Below are 16,912 nucleotides of genomic sequence, written 5' to 3' on the forward strand. Positions count from 1 at the left end.
GCCTCTCCATCCGTGCAGATGGTCATGAGGCCTCTATTTTGGTATTTTCCCAAATTAGGAACTCCCTAACAATTTCTAAATTCCATCTTTGGAAAGTTTTATTTATTAGAAAGGAATATTAAGCCCCCAGTCTAATACCCTTTAATATCTGCTCACTGCTTTCTAGCAGAATACAAGTTAAATGGTCTTTATGAGAAAGGGATTTCCCGATTTTAAAAATAACAATAATCTAATACATGGTGATGGAAAAGGAACTGACTCTGGGTGGTGAACACACAACGTGAGATATAGATAATATATTACAGAATTGTACACCTGAAATCTATGTAACTTTACTAACAATTGTCACCCCAATAAACTTTAATTTAAAGAAAAAGTCACCCTGCGAGGTGTAACAAAAAAAATAATAATAAATAAATAAATAACAATAATAATCAGTTTGGAAAATGCTGAGTTATACAGGTTTCCTTACTGCCACACTTCTCAGACTCCTTGGATACACTCTTATGCACTGTGAATCTTCCAGACGTACAGTAAATTAATGATAGCTGCAAATTATTTGCTACTCTTTCCATTGAGCTGCGGAGTCTAATTCCCTCCCCCTTGAATCTGGACTGGTCTCAGTAACTTGCTTGACTAATGAAATGCTATGGAAGTGATGTTTTGAGACTTCTGAGCAAGTTCATACAAAGCTTTACAGCTTCCTCCCAGGCCTCTTACACTCACTCTGGAAAAAACCAACTGCCATCAAAGAAGCCTGACAACCCTGAGACCGCCATGCTATGAGGAAGCCCAGGTTAGCATGTGGAGAAACCATGTGAGATGGAAACGCCCAACCCACCCAGATACAGAGACATGTGAGTGAAGCAGCCTTCAGATGAGTCTACCCCAGCTATCATCTGATTGCAACTAACAGAAATGAAAAGAAGGAACTGTGTGAGAAACCCCAAGGGATAACCGCCCAGCTGAGCCCAGTCAACTCACAGAAGTATGAAAGATAATAAATGGTTCTTTTAAGTCATTAACTTTTGTGGTAGTTTGCTACACAGGAATGGGTAACCACATCAAGGGGCATATACGATGCTGCATCTCCCAAACGTATTCGACCATGAACCCCTTTATCAGTGAACCCCTCTTAACAACTATAGAATACAGTTGGAAAACAATAATTGGTCCATACAATCCTTTAGCTTCTGTCGACTAACCCACATTTAAACTGTATGGGCCTTGAGAGCTGGGCCCTCTCTCATCCACCCCCATGGAGCAAAGCTCTGGCACACTTAAGGCTCTTCATCAGTGTGGGCTGAGGGAATAGATATCCCACAGTAATGCATGGCAATGTCATGAGCACACATCTAGCCGTCGGTGATGCTAGAGTTGACTGAATAATCACACCAAGCTCGCAGGGTTTAAGGAACGTGTGAATACAACCCCCGTTTCAGATATATCTGCAGGTCCTCTGTGTGAAGCAAAAAAGAGGAGAACGTGTTGACCCTTTTCCGGAACAGCAGAGGGATGTCCAGAGGCAGTGCCACGCTCACCAAGGGAGCACCGGAGACACACACCCTACTGGATACATTCCGAGAGTCCAGGCCTGTCCATTACTAAGCACACTGCCTCCCAGCTGTAAAACCAGTCCCTGCCGCCACCCTGACCTCATGCCTGGGTGCTGGCTGTTCAGCACAGGGAGGGAGCAGCCAAGGGCTGACACCACTGCCCAGGCCTTGTCAGGATGGGCAGCGCAACTTGGCCCTCTCTTCAGATCCCCAGGGCTCCCACCCTCACGGGTCCAACCTGAGTCCTGTCCAAAGCCCAGAGGGAAATGTCCTGAGAGTGACTCATGACAGAGTCTAGTGTTCTGGGATAAAAATCAATACTATGTAGAGTCATGTCCAGAGGAAGCCTGCACTGCCCAGGCTGCCATACAGGAGGGATGAGCTGACGGAATAGCGGGAAAGGGCAGTGTCATCCACACCTCAGCCCTGCACAGGATCTCCGGCCTCAACTTCCCTCAGTTTGCCTTTGCTTAAAGCCCTTGAGCGGTATCCTATTGTCCTTGGAGACCTTCACACGGTCTCCTGGCCTGGCAGAATCTGACCCCGGGGCCCCCTCTCCAGCCTCAGCGCTTACCGCTCTGTCCCCACCTTGCTTGCTGCTAGGCACACTGGCCTGCCTTCCATTTCGCAGATGAGCTACATTTGCTCCCACCTCCAGGCCTTTGGAAACACTGCTCCTTCTTCGTTCCCTTCCATCCCTACTTCAGATTTCAGCTCCCATCATCTGCTTTGGGAGGCTTTCCCTGACACACACAGGTGAGAAAGGGGGCCTTCTGGAATAACCTCGCACACTCCACTTTTCTTTCATGGGCCTTCACACAGTTTGTGAGGATAAATTGATTTGTGTGATTTGATTAACAATAGAGCCCCAAGAAGACAAAGGTAATGTCTCTTCTGCCTGTGAACACATCCCCAGCACCTAGCTGGGCACTCGGTTCTTTGTGCGATGATTGCATCTCTGCCAGGGCACTTCCCACACAGCATTACCTCAGAACCAGCGGGTGCATTGGGATAGGCCTGGCTTCCCAGGCTCCTGCCACACCAGGGGATCACTGGGCCTTTTCACCACCCCCAGGCTCTGAGCTTTCCCCTTCTCTCCCGCATGCAGGTGGGCAGAGGTGGTCCACAGCTTCCTGCCCTAGCTTCACCTCAGAACTTACATTATCTCTGAGGCTGAGAGGTGGGTGTCTCCCACCCCCACCTCAGGCCCCCTGCCACTACAGCACTCCCAGCCTACAACCAAATGTGCACCAGGGAAAAGTTGGGGCCCAAAGGTCCCGCTGAATGAGGCAGGCTGGCAAAGCACTGGCCGAAGGCTTCTGGATAGTTACAGGACACAGGAGGCTGCAAAGAGCAAAGCTAGCCTCTAAAGTCTCTCTATTTCCTTTGTTATGGCCTCTCAGATCCATTCCTAATCTGTCTGCCGCCTAGAACTGCAGCCAGACCTGGCTCTGTCATTCTCCCCATGAGCAGCAGACACCTGGCCAGAGGGCAGGATCAGTGTCCTCACATGCAAGCTTCTGGGCCAATCGGTGGCCTCAAGGCTGTCCAAGAGCAGGTCAAGGTACTGCTGTTGTCACACCACTCTCTCCTTATTCGTGAAAGTCAGGGCTACTTACGTGAAGTAACACCCTGATGTTTAAGCCCTATGTGGTAGGTTATTTTGCCACGTAAATCAACAGGAGGCAAGGAACAACATGCCCTTTGTTCTCATGATCACACAAGGATCACATCTATACCTTCTAACACCTGGGAAAACCAAGGAACTCATTTTTGGTGACATAGGGATCCAGTAGCCAGTCCTAAAGTCTGAAAAGTAATAATAATAAGAGCTGATAATTATATATCACTTATGACATGTTAACAATTTAATCTTCACAATGACTATGAGACAAGATGTGTTACGATTCTCAGTTCACACATGAGGAAACTAAAGCCCAGAGAAGTTGGGCAACTTCTCCAAGATTAAACAGCATATGCACGTCCATGCTGGGATTGACACCCATGGCCTGGCTCCAGAGCCATGTTTCTAACCACTAAACCACAATGCCTTTTACTACTACAGAGTGATGCTGCAAAGAGAAACTCTGACCCAATTGCAAAACGGATTCACAAAGTCAAAAACTGTTTACCAAGGCCTACTGTGTGCCAGACACCAACTGCTGAAGGTCTAGATAAGACATGCCTGCCCACTTTAAGCCTACTGTGAGACGCTTCTCAAAGGGGTCTTGTTCACCTAAAAAAAATAATAAAACAGGGATCAAGAAAGTTTCTTTTCAAACTCAAGAAGATTACCCTGTTATCTCCTCCTCAGCTCACAGTAGAAGAGAACTGCAGGCGTCACCATGGCATTGAACTACAGGCCAGAACTTTGGTTTGAAATGACCTTGTCTGGGACAACATAGACACCACAGTGGCAGTGCCAGAGTTCCCCTTAACTAGCGGAACATTCTGTCTACAAACAGACAGGTTAAAGAGCTTCAGAAGAAGCCCCACCTACTCCATCACATGGAGACCCTGCTGGCTTTAGAAGAGCTCCCGAAAGGTTCCATCTAGAAATTACTGGTCCTGGAGGCCAAACATAATTTTTAAAAAAGTTCTAAGATGCACAGAGCCATTGCTAAAGATCATCTTCAATCATCTGCGCTGTCTCATTTTCATCTGTTTTAGGAGTCTGTTTGTGATTGTTTTCCCAAATAAGGCCATGAGTTCTATAAAATAGAGCTTTAATACTGTGTTTCCCTGAAAATAAGACCTAGCCGGACAATCAGCTCTAATGCATCTTTTGGAACAAAAATTAATATAAGACCTGGTCTGATTTTACTGTAATATAAGACCAAGTCTATAATGTAATGTGATATGATATGATATGATATGATATGATATGATATGATATGATATGATATGATATGATATGATATGATATGATATGATATGATACCGGGTCTTATATTAGTTTTTGCTCCAAAAGACGCATTGGAGCTGATTGTCTGGCTAGGTCTTATTTTGGGGAAACACAGCAGGATGACCATGCCCTAATAGAATCACCCAAACTTCCAGGGTCCCAAGGGGATTACTTCGGGTCCACCAACACCACACACAGCTGTTCAGCTGCCCATTCATCTACTTCTGTCCTCAACAAGTGAGTACTATGGTGATGAGCCCAGCACCACAGGAGGCATGGGAAGCAGAACACAAGCAGGGTAGCCCTGCCCTCAATGAGCTTTACTCTAGGGTCAAGACAACAAGCAAGCTGACAGTCACCATACAGCAAGGGAACGGGATACCACAGGACCAAGAGAGGATTTAATCCTAGGGACTCTGCAATGTGACAGAGCCACACAGTCCAACAGAACTTTCCGCTGTGATGGACATGTTCCCCATCTGTGCTGCCCAGTATGGTGGCCACCAACCACATGTGGCTACTAAGTACTAACATGGAGCTCATGCAGCTGAGGAGCTACATTTTTAGTTGTCTTTCATTTCAGTTAACTTAAATTTGCACAGCCACATGTGGCTAGCGGCTACTATACTCAAGAGCACAGTTAGAGAGGGGCGGGGTGAGAGGCTCATCTTCACTGGCGTTTCTCTTAGTTGTGCCAAGTTCAGATGGCTTGGACCAAGAGGGAGAGAGAAGCAGCTCCTGAGGATAATTTCCACATGCTGAAACTGGACATGAAATCAGTTCATTCCTTATGGGTCAACAGCAGGACATGCCAGGAGTTCATCACAGTCCACCTGAAGTCACAAAGGCAGACGTTTCCTCTCTTCTGGAGAAGATAGGAGGTACAGGCTAGACGTCCCCAGCACCAGCCTGTGGCCGAGGTGAGTTCTCGCAGCACACAGACAAAGCTCAGAGTCTGAGTCAACCTGCTGGGACCTGCACCCCCTGAGCCACAGAAGTCTGTTATGGGCTTAAGAGCATCTGCTGTTGGTGGAAATTTTTGGTATTGGGCAGGGGCAAACTGTCTCCCCAGTGAGGCAAATGCTGAACCATTTCCCTCTGTGGAAAACAGTATTTTCATAAAAATCCTCACATACATTCCCTCCCTTCTTCCCAACCAAAAGACAACAAAAACAAAATAATTATGTTAAATATGATTGCGTAATACGGAAACGAAACAAAAAGGGGCTGGGACAATTGTGCATTTACAATCTGCTCCCACCCTCTCTCCTTGGGGAGTGAATGATTCCAAAGCAAACACACGACATTTTGTGGTCTGCTCACATTTGCAAAGTAGGACAAGCACTTGAAATACATATAAACAATCCATTCTTCCTACTGGAATAGTAAGCTACCGAAGGGGGGCTGTCTTCACAATAAAAAAGATGGGAGTAAAAGAAATCAATGTTAGATTAACAATCCCTTCTGTCTCTCTCTCTCTCTCTCTCTCACACACACACACACACACACACACACACACACACACACACACACACACACACACACACGCTGAGCCTGGCACTGCAGTCTCCAGCTGAGGAGAATGCAAACCCTGCCACAGCTTTTGCTCAGAGACCACTCCAATACCACACGCTGTGTTAGGTTTGACTGACCGCCAAGTTTCCATGACAATACAGGGAATAACAGAGGCAGCCTAAGGTTCCATCTGAGAGATGTTTGAGTCTTTATAATATGGAGTTGGTTTCAGTCTTAATTTCCACCTGTTCCATGCTGATTTAACCAATATCTAAAACTCCACACATGCATTTTTCTGGTAACATGCATATCTGTGCATGTTTCCCAGGTGCAGAAGCAGGGGTAGGAACCATGCTAAACAACCAGGGCAGTGACCCATCCACTGGGTTTGGAAGTAAGAGATCCACAATTGGCAGCAGCAAGAGGCTTTCCCCTTTAGGATGTCAGCCTCAATCAGGCCAAAATCAACTAATTTGAGGTGTTTTTTGTTAATAAATTCATGTGTAACACAGTTTCGGGTACTCACTTTTAACATTTTTGCTTCACTCATCCATTGCTATAATACAAACCACCGCCACACTTAATGGTTTCAAAAAACAATTTATCATTTCTCTCAAGTCTGTGGGTTGGCTGGGCTCAGCCGGGAGCTTCTTCGGTTCCACACGGTATCAGCTGAGGTAACATACTTGGCTGTATTCAGCTGGGAGCTTGGCTGGGGCTAAAACATCTACTGTGACTTCACTCACTGGTGTCTCAGCTGGAATGGCTGGGGGTGGCTGGGCCTCTCTCTCTCCAGCTGGCTTTCCTCTCTTATCCATGATGACTTCATTCAGTCCTTTATCTCTTGCCTAGATGTTTGACGTTTTGCCCCCAATCTTTCTTCCCCATTCCAGTTCAAATTCCATACTGCCACTAAGGTTATCATCCTAAAAGGCAAATGCTTTCATGTTTTAAACACCACCATTAGCTTCCTTGAACCTCCAGCTGCATTGTGTTCATACTTTTATCAAAACCCTTAATATATTGTATTGTCATTTATGTGTTTACACATCTAGAAAAGACTGTCTTATTCCTCTTTATATACACAGGGCATAACAGTGCCTGATCTAAAGCAGTTGTTCCATACATGTTTGAAGAATGAATGGGTGAATATCAAATCTCACCTAAAATATATCCTAGATAAGAAGATCCTTTTTCTATCACTTACTGGGAAAAAGAGATATTCTTTGTACAAACACCACCAAAAGCTTAAAACTCTCAAATACATAAAGTAATGGAAGCAGTTTGTTCCTTTTTTCCTTTCAAGAAACATCTATTAGATAAGGAAAACCATACATCAAACACAGTATTTTCCCCTTGAATTAAAGGAAAGGGGGGAAAATCCCTAGGCCATTGAAGAGAATGTACCAGAGTGGCTGAGATAACACCCATATACCACAGCAGATAATCTCACTAAGTCACCATGGAATCCATTCCTAAGGAGGCTGGCCTTAGCCTGAGACTCTCCTCACACAACCCTCCAGGAAGCCCTTCCACCACCCTGCAGATAAGTCACATCGCCGATGAATCAGGCAGTAATCTGAGATGTCCAGGTTTCTCAGCCTGAAATGAGTATAATTTAACAGTCAATGTGACTAGCACTCTCGTTTTTCTGACAGCTGCCATATGCATGCACCTGAGTAAGACCAACAGCCAGATGATGAAATCGATTCACTTATAAGTCAGATTTTTCACACCCTGAATTCATTTTTTCACAGAATTAGGGTTGTAAATAATGGTGAGTTTCCGAGGCCCATCCACAAAAGCCTATTTGGAAGGAATGGGAAGGGGCATGTGTGTGTGCCTGTGAGTAGGGTGCAGGCACAGTAATGGTCCCTGATGCCCGAGCCCCCAGCTGTGTAGGTAGAAATCCTTAGCTCCACTGCCCTGTCAGACTTGGCATGTGCTGGCCCTTCTCCCTGGACTGTGCTTCCACTCATAAATCCCTATTCATCCTTCTAATCTCAGAACAAATGTAGCTTCCAGGGGGCATTTACTTTCCAAGTGGGTCAGGACCCCTATGATGAGCTTCCATACACTCTCTATTTTCCATGATGGCCTATGTCACACTTGGAATTAAATGACCAGCTGTTTAATTATGTTTCTTGCCCATCCTCCCCAATAAGCTGTGAGCTCCCTGCAGGCAGGAACCAAGATCTCCTGAGTGCCACACTGCTGGGTCTCAGTGCCCAGTAGGGGCCTTGCCCAAACTAAGTGCTCAACAAATATTTATTGATTGAACAAATGAGGAGGAAACTGAGGCTCAGCCAGGTTGAGCTAGCAAGTGGTAGAGCATGCCTTGACATCTGACTCTGAGGGCCCAGGTTCTTCCTACTACACCACATTGCCTCCTTCAGTGCAGGATATCCAGCACTGAGTCCCAGAAGCTAGCGGAGGGGTGAAGGGGGCTCTGTGTTAGCTCCGGTGGACAGGAGAGGAGAAGGGCTCTGCAAGCAAAGAGGCCTTTCCTAAGGGAGGGATCCTTTTCTCACCATGTTTGTAGATCAAAGTCCAGCTCAAGTTTTCAGACCTCAAGCACTAAAAGGCATTTCTGAGAGGTAAATGTGCCATTGAAAGGGGGGAAAGCCACTCCTGGAGCCGGTGTCTGGAACAAAAGGTAGAGAGCCACATTCCAGATGTCTAGCTGCAGCTCGGCCTCTTGCTCTCCAACCTGGGACTGTCCGCCTCCTGTCACTTGCTTCCCCATCTGCAAAACTGGACTGTGGCCTTTTCCTCTGGGGCCCACATCTTTGGGAACGAAGAGCAGTTTCCCATTAAAACATCACTCACCCACCCACTATCTAATCCATCATCTACGTTGAGAACCCACACCCGTTCCTGCCAGCGTGCTCTCACCCTTCCCTGACCCCACAGCCACTGCATTTACACAGGTGCAAAGGGGGGCCGGGGAGCAGGGCCGCTTCAGAGTGGGGCTCGTGAAGATGGAGGAGGGCAGATAAGGGAGGTCAAAGGGAAGGGGAGGTCTGCACTACGAGGCTCTGCTCTTCTTCTACACACCTCCACTGTCGGGCCTGACAACAGCACGCCCCGATTAAAGGGCTTTTCACGCTGCTGAGGGAAAGCAGACATCCCCCTCCAGCTGTTCAGCAGCTGGAACCACTTCTGTTGTTTTAGCCAGGAGAAGCCTGACCTTCATCACCCCACTCCCGCCCCCTCCCCAAGGGAGGAATTCAGCGTTCACCCCACCTCATCCACCCAGCTCCCCTCCTCCACTGTGCCCCCCACAGCTATGGGGATGACTGGTCAGGACCCAGGGGAGAAGGCAGGCTTACACCTGGTGCCGTTGTGGGGGAGAGGAAAGGAAGGGAGAGTGAATGGGTTTGACACAGCAGCTAGGACCCTGTTCTGCAAAGGTAGAGCTTCCTTCCAACTCACACAGACCCCGTCCACAGCCCCAATTCATGCCCCCGACCAATCTACTAGAAAGGCAGGTGCAGATAAAGTGTGGGTTAGGGTCCTGGCCATTAAATTTCCAAAATATGAAGCATTATTCTAAGTGAAAGGAGCCAGACTCAAAAAGCTACATATTGCATGACTCCATTTAGATATGATACTCTGGAAAAGGCAAAACTGTATGGATAGATATCAGGTTAGTGATTGGAGGGGTTGGAGGTATGGGGACAGGCATGAGAGAATGGGAGTGGTGGAAATATTCTCCGTCTGGATTATGACGGTGGTTATACAACTATATACATTTGTTAAAATTTATAAAAGTACACACTTAAAAAGGGTGAATTGTACTGCATATAAATCATACATCAATAAACAAAAAGGAGAAAAGCATAAAACTAACAGAAAATAATTCTAAAGAATGTTTGTTTTAAAGGGTACTTCAGACCTCACATAGGCCCTCAAAGAGATTTCTAGAGATTTCTCTGCCCACCCTCTTCAATTACCAGGCATCATGCTAGTATATTGGCGGCGGGTGAGGGGGGGTTATGAAAATAAACAACAAAGGCTCGGCCCCTAGAAGCTGAGCTCTTTGCAAAGACTGACGTGCATAGCTAACTCCATAGAGACGACATTTTCAAAACCAGCAACCAGGAAGCAAAGTCTAAGTCACAAATAGACAAAAGGGTAGAATATTTGAACATGGGATGCCAGAAAGTCCAAGATGTGAGGTGGCTAACTTTTAAAAAAAGAGGGACGGGGGAAGGGAGGAGAGCGGAGGGGAGGAGGAAGGGGAGGGGCGGAAGAAAGGAAAAAGAGGTATCCATTTAGCAGAGAACTCCTGAGCATCTATGATGCCCCAGGGCTATCCTGAGTGCTAGGGAAAGAGCAGCTGACCCCGTGTTCTGTAGGGTCAGAGTGAGAGGTTAATTCAGACTGGGCAGATCCGGGAGAACTTCTCAGAGAAGGGGCCATAAACTGGGCCATAAAGTATTTGCACAAGCAGGAAGGGATGTCTGAAGGGCCTTCTAAGCAACAGCAACAGGTACATGGAAGTAAGGAAACAAACTAATTTCAAAACACAGTTTAGAAATGAGCATTTATGGGAGAAATGAGGCTCTAGGGCCAGGCGAAAGGTGAGATCATGAGGGACTTTGAACATTTCCAACTGTCTTTTTTTTTTCTTTTTCTTTAAAAAATTGGAAGCCAGTGGAGGAAGTAAAAGACAAGACCAGACCTGAGCACTAGAAATCTCTGGCAGGGGGTATGACAGACAACAGAGGAAATGATTGGGCGGTTGGTATAGTTGAATATAGCAGGAGGATTGGAGAAAGAAGGGGGACATTAGGGCCAAGGAAGCAGCTAGGTAAGGCAATTGGATGAGATAAAAGCAGAAAGAATCACACAGCTGTCTATCGGGAACGGGACTGCTGCCACATGGGAGATGGTCTGTGCATTCCATCGCAACCCTGCAGGACTGCCACGAGGCTAGGAAGGGAAGGGTGGGATGCCACAGGCATGCATGTAGGCAAGGAAGAAGAATGAAGGACCAATGGGGAAAAAAAATGTTTCTTTGAATAAGTGGAGTCCTTCAGCTTAACAAGCAGCTAGGTTTTAGGCCTCCTTCTTCACCCACAGGGCATCAGGGCTTTCAACCAGAGGCGGAAGCATTTATTTTTGTTTCCTGCTTGTACTCTCTGTCACTAACAGGCAATAGAACTCACAAAGCGAGGGCATGGAGAAAGTCACTCGCCAGTCCCCCATCCCTCAAACTCTGCCACCAGTGTAAATAAAAACTCCTCTGACTCCAAATCAAATAAACAGAGTGCTCTCCAGGACCCAGAACCCAGATTTTTTCAATTCTCTCAGCCCACTGGCACTGGGGGGAAAAAAATAAAGGTTAAGTTGATGGTATTAACAAGGAGGAGCAAAGTGGTTTTGTTTGGGAAGGGGGTGCATCCGAGAAATTATAGATTACGAGAGAACTCAAATGGAGTGTAAAGTAAAGAGGGCAGGGAAGGTGTTCTTAAGTACCATTTGGATTTAAGAGCCTGGCCTTCATCCCAATGACACACGCGTCTGGTAGTGAGGGTTTGCTAAATCAGCACTATCTCTCCACCTGGCAGGAGCAATCTATTCCTCCAAGACTAGTAGCTCCTTCCAAGATTATCCCAAACTCTCCCACAGACCCCACCCGGCGACACGCTCCAAATTTTCACTGGGTGTTACTAAGAACAGCACTATCTAACATGTCACTGAGCATCCTGGCTAGTGGTAATGGGGCCAGATACTATTGCTGCACACCCTGACTCTGTCCCACCACCACTAGTAGCACTTTTTGCCCAGTGACATGTGACATGTGTTTTATAACTGGGGGAAAGAGCGAGGAGATTGGTCAGGATTGGGGCTAATGACTATATGGGAGATGACCAAGGAGAGTCTTGATCCAGCTAGGTGCTGCGTGGTGACCCAGCCTCTCTGTCTGGAAGGACAAGGTCTCAACACAGAATGGTTTTCACAGGAGACTTGGTGAGATTCTGGGCAAAGTAGGAGGTGCAGAATCTGAAAACAGTGTTCAAGAGATTCAAGATCACTTTGAGAGCATCTAGACACATACACAGCCATTTCCGAGCCTAAGAGTCACAGAAATGAGGCAGGTCTTTTCCCTACCTCTGCACGAAACCCAGCCCTGCTCTGGCAACTAAATCAACAGCTTTGGCAGCAGCTGGAGATAATTCCCTTGGCACAGACTCAGGTGCCAATGAGGTTCCCTTGGGCACGGGAAAATTATGACTAGTTCATGGAAATATTTAAAGCACCTCAAAGTAAGAACTAAGGGGGGTTGCTGTCTGAGCAGATGAGTCATTGTAATCCATAAAGGTGAAAGTGGCATCATTTTGTAATCACAGACAGAAGAGGCTTGGAAATACCAGGTATAAGAATAGATGCTAATGGGAGTACAGGTCCACTGAACAGGCGGTGGGAGTCAAAACGAGCAGCTCGGAACTCAGGAAGAATTTGCAAAGGCCAATTGAAGATCCAGAGATTGATTTTCCAATATGGCGACACTGGACATGGTTGCCAGGCTCCATGGCCAGTCAACAAAATGCCTCAGTAACTCATAATGTGGCTGAAATAAAACTAATAACATGGGGGGGGGGGGTGCGGGTAGGAGTTTGATAGTCCCTCAATAGAAAGGGCCAGTCAACTGAGTCTCTTCAAGAGCTGAGGCATGAGTGTGCTCATTGTATGGACACTTCATGTATGTGTGTACACAACACACTCTTGGAACAGTCCTTAGGAAGTATCTTTTGGGGGGCACAATCATTAGCCCTTGTCCAAGAATCTAGGGTCACAAACATTGGAGAAAGCTGCTAGCTAAGTTACTTCAAAACCAATACCACTTGAAGTCTTTGTTTTCCTTTCCTCATAGATTTCCTCTGCCCTGTCAGATGTAAGTCCTTCGACACCATAATATGTTCCCAAAGGAGGTGAATGGAGACCCTATTTAGTGAACCAAGGGAAGTCATGACCAGACACTCCTAGTCCCTCCAACAATGGCCAGTTGTGCCAGGCTGAGTCCCCATGCCCCAGCGTGCTTCCTGCCCCCACCCCTCACACCAATAGCCCTATAGGCTCCTGGGCGATGGCAAAGCCCCAGAGCCGAGCCACTTAACCTGAAAGACAGACCCATCTTGGCTGAGCCTCTTTTCTCATTTTGCTAGAGGGCCACCTTTGAGCCCTCATGAGGCCACATTTGGGATTGTTGGTGCGCCGCTATAACTTTTCTAACCTCAGAAGATATTTGCCCACTCACATACTTTGCACTGAGTCCTCCAGCCTTTGGCAGTTACTGCTCCCCTTATCAACACAAAGGGGCCCAAAACAGCCTCACCATAGCCCATCTAAGAAAAAAGACTTTCACAGTTTAAACACAGCAGGAAGAAGAGGCAGGAATAATTAACCTTCCCAGGCCCTGGGAATTAATTCATGGCTCCATAATAACTAAATGGAGAAACTGGTACACTTTCAATGTCATGGGATTATCACGAAGGAAGACGTCGTTTTCAAGGCCCATTTTATTTGGGCCACATACGATGGCACACATACAGGCTCATCGTCCTACCCACGTACACAGCGCAGCAATTTACATTGACAAGGGAGGTAACAGAGGAAGAAACGCTTTATCTGTAGCACTTGAGGAAATCCACTCCCTTACAGCACTAAGCCCTGGGGATGAAAGCTGAGCAAGTACAGACTAAAACAAACAGAAAAGGAAATCCCAGTCTTGCTATGTCATCGAATTATGTTGAGGCGGTGTGTGCTTCAACTGTGTGTTTCCTTTTATTGGGATTTCCACTGTCATCTCGAGATCCTGCTGTACTGCTGGTGGGCTTCAGATCACAAAACACACGGCATATACATTAACGCCCATGAGTGCATGTGCCTGCACGTGCACACACAAATATACACACGCGCGCACACACATACCCCTTGAAAGTCACTTACAGACAAAAGAGAAGAAGAAAGAGTTTGACCCCTGTGGGACTGCCATGTGCCATGTAAAACCTGGTGCTGTCAGACCATCTTGGGCTGAAAATCCCCACTGCGTCGCTTAGACAAGGATTAATTACTGCTGTCCAGAGCCCGGGCTCACATCTTACTTCACACAAGTGTGAGGCTGTTCTGGGCAGGAGAGAAATCCTGTTGACCAAAACTGGGCCAAGGAAAAGTAAATAGAACCATGTCAAATTCTACAGGCAGGAATGGAAGGTTAGTGGAAAACCAAAGCAAGGCCACTCCTGAGGGAGAGAAAGAATGGTTCTTCATTTTCCAAACCTTTTCGTTCCTGGACACAGAGAAAGTCTTTCTTTTTAGGATAAAAACCTGCATTTGACTTTTGAGGATCTTTTACTTCTAGTCCAGACATTTATAACCCTTAAGTCCAGATTTCCTGAAACACTGACTGAGAGGACACTTACCTTTACAGCAGCGCCCACCTGGTAAGCAAATGAGACAGCAGGGGGTTGGCTGAATCTATTCAGGAAAGTTTTCAGGGCATACCCTGCAAGGCTGCCTAATCCGGAGGAATGGGCTTCTCTGGCTTTCTAATGTGAGACAGTTCCCGCTAAGACTTGACACTAAAGACTTTTATTCCAGGCTCCAAAGGGGTTCTCAAGACTTTTTATTAGCCAATGAAATGCTCATAATATAAAGTTAAATAAAACCAAAGCAGAATATCAAATATATATGTGTATAGATAGATAGATATACACACATATATGCACAAACATACACACACACACACATATATGTATATATATATATATATATATATATATATATATATATACACATATGTATATCTTCCTCCCATGCCAGAGAGAGAGAGCGAGAGAGAAAACAAAAGATAGCAGGAAATACACCAAAATATTAACAGTAGTTATCTCTAAATGGTAGGAATATAAATGGGTTGGTTGGTTGGTTTTTTCCTTTGCATTTTTCTTTATTTTCCAAGTTTCCTACAATATGCATGCTTTAAGGGGATTGAGGGTGAAGCACATACAAAACGCCAAATAGATTGACCTAGATCCGCCTCTCAAGCAAAGTTGCCTCCAAAGCTCTACCCCGAACTCTAGTGTCACCTTGAGAACATCAAAGCCTGCGAGCCAATGGCCCCCACACAGCCAGGGACTAGAAGAAGCTTGCCCTGGCTTGAAGTGGGAGGGGCAGGGTGCCAACCCTGGGGATAGTGGTGACCAGGAGTTCTCCTGTTCCTGTGGGCATGCTGCCACCATACAACTAACTGTGCACCTGGTCTCTGGTTGGTGAACAGTTCAGGTTTCAGATAACAGAACGGCAAAGGCACTCTTTGGCTCAGGCCTTCCAGGAGAGGTGAGTGCTCCGTGGCTTTGGCCCTAACAAGGCTGGTGCTATGTGCCTCCCGCTCCCTTCTCCTCCTACCCCTTGAATGTACTTCAGTTACGGCCTGACTGTGGCTGGGTAACAGGAGGGCAAGTAGAAAAAGCCATGAGCCAGTGATAAGATGAGAAGTAGAAAGGCAGATTCGGTCGAAAATCTGGAGTGTAAACTGGAGGCTAAAACTAGAGGTTGGCCATGTCTTTCTTTTCTTCCCTTTCTCTACATAAACCTTGACGGCTGCTACCACTACCCACACACCCAGGCAGCATTTCTCAGAAGAATATTCTGTGATTTCTTAAAGATGTTCAAAGACCTGCTAGCACTGCTACAACCTTCCTCAGCTGTCCTTTCGCAACATCTCACTGCTCTCTGGAAATCCTGCAATTTAAGTTTATTTCCTATTGATCGACTCAACAATTATTTCCAGAGTACCCGTTAGAGGCCTGACCCAGAGCTGCGCTGGGGTGTTAAAGAACGTGGTCTGGCTCTTTCCTTCCAGAAGCCAATGCTCTGGTTGAGGAGACAAGATCCACAAATAAGAAGGAGCCATGCATTGCCTGCCTCATTGCCTGATTGTCAAAAGCAGGATAGCAAGTGGGGCTACAGAGTTTCAGAGAAGGACAGGTTGAAGCAGCTGAGGTAACTGCACAGAGGGTGTGGGATGTGGGCTGCTCCTTGAAGGGTAAGTACAATTTCTGCTCATGGTTGAGAGGAGGAAGAGAGAGCACCTTGAACAGAATGACCGTGCACATGCAGGATACAGAGGAGAGACCAATTTATCTGCAGAATGTCTGTGTGAAAATGGAGTGGGGTCCCTCAGTCCTTCGGGCCAAAAGGAACCCTTGGAGGCTTGGGTAGGAAAGTCACTTCATAAAACTGGTGTTTTTCAGCTGGTGATTCTGGTTACCGTGGATAGAGGAAACTGAAGGAGAAAGAGAATTAAATGCAAAATGTTAAGAGGCACTGGCAGAAATCTAGGTCTGAGGTGTTGACAGGGGCCTGGGCTACCCAGTGGCAGTGGAGATGGAAAGAAAGAATCAATATGGGAGACGGTTTAGAGGAAGATTCTGGAAACAGCTGTCACCATCTTCTGGATCCAGCTTACTTCAGTAAATGTGATGTAATTAGGTCACTTCCTGCAATCCTTGCTCCAGGCCAAGAGCTGCTTCAGGCACTGGGGTGAGTGTCCTTGTGGGGGGACAAGCTTCAGAATGCTCTCGCGCCAACCAGGCTCCTCTTGGGACAGTCTCTCCAGGTCGTCCCTGGAGAGGGAGCTTTTCCAAGGCCCAGCCCTGGAGGCCGGCAGCTCTGACTCCCTGACTCATTCCTTTAGAATCCCCAGGGCCTCTCTTCACACCTCTGACCCTCCGAACTCCAGCCCAGGGACTTGGGGGCTGGCTCCTACCGAGGGGAAGTGTTCGGAAGTGACGGACTGAGTGGTGCTACTCTGCACCTGTCGGCTGCCAAAGGGAGAAAGATGTCTTCCCCAAAACCACAGTTTGGTTCAGGCAATTTAAACTAATGTTCCACAAAAAGAGAACTTGGTATCCCCTGACCCTCCTCC

The 16,912-nt window shown here is 46.7% G+C and overlaps 1 protein-coding gene across 7 annotated transcripts in view; it reads right to left on the bottom strand.

Moving 5' to 3' along the window:
- The window catches only part of SMOC1 (SPARC related modular calcium binding 1), a 140,575-nt gene that overhangs the window by 77,029 nt on the left and 46,634 nt on the right, over positions 1-16,912 (bottom strand). The window lies entirely within an intron of this gene.

Source organism: Rhinolophus sinicus, linkage group LG03 (assembly GCF_036562045.2).
Source record: "Rhinolophus sinicus isolate RSC01 linkage group LG03, ASM3656204v1, whole genome shotgun sequence".
Taxonomy (NCBI): Eukaryota; Metazoa; Chordata; class Mammalia; order Chiroptera; family Rhinolophidae; genus Rhinolophus; species Rhinolophus sinicus.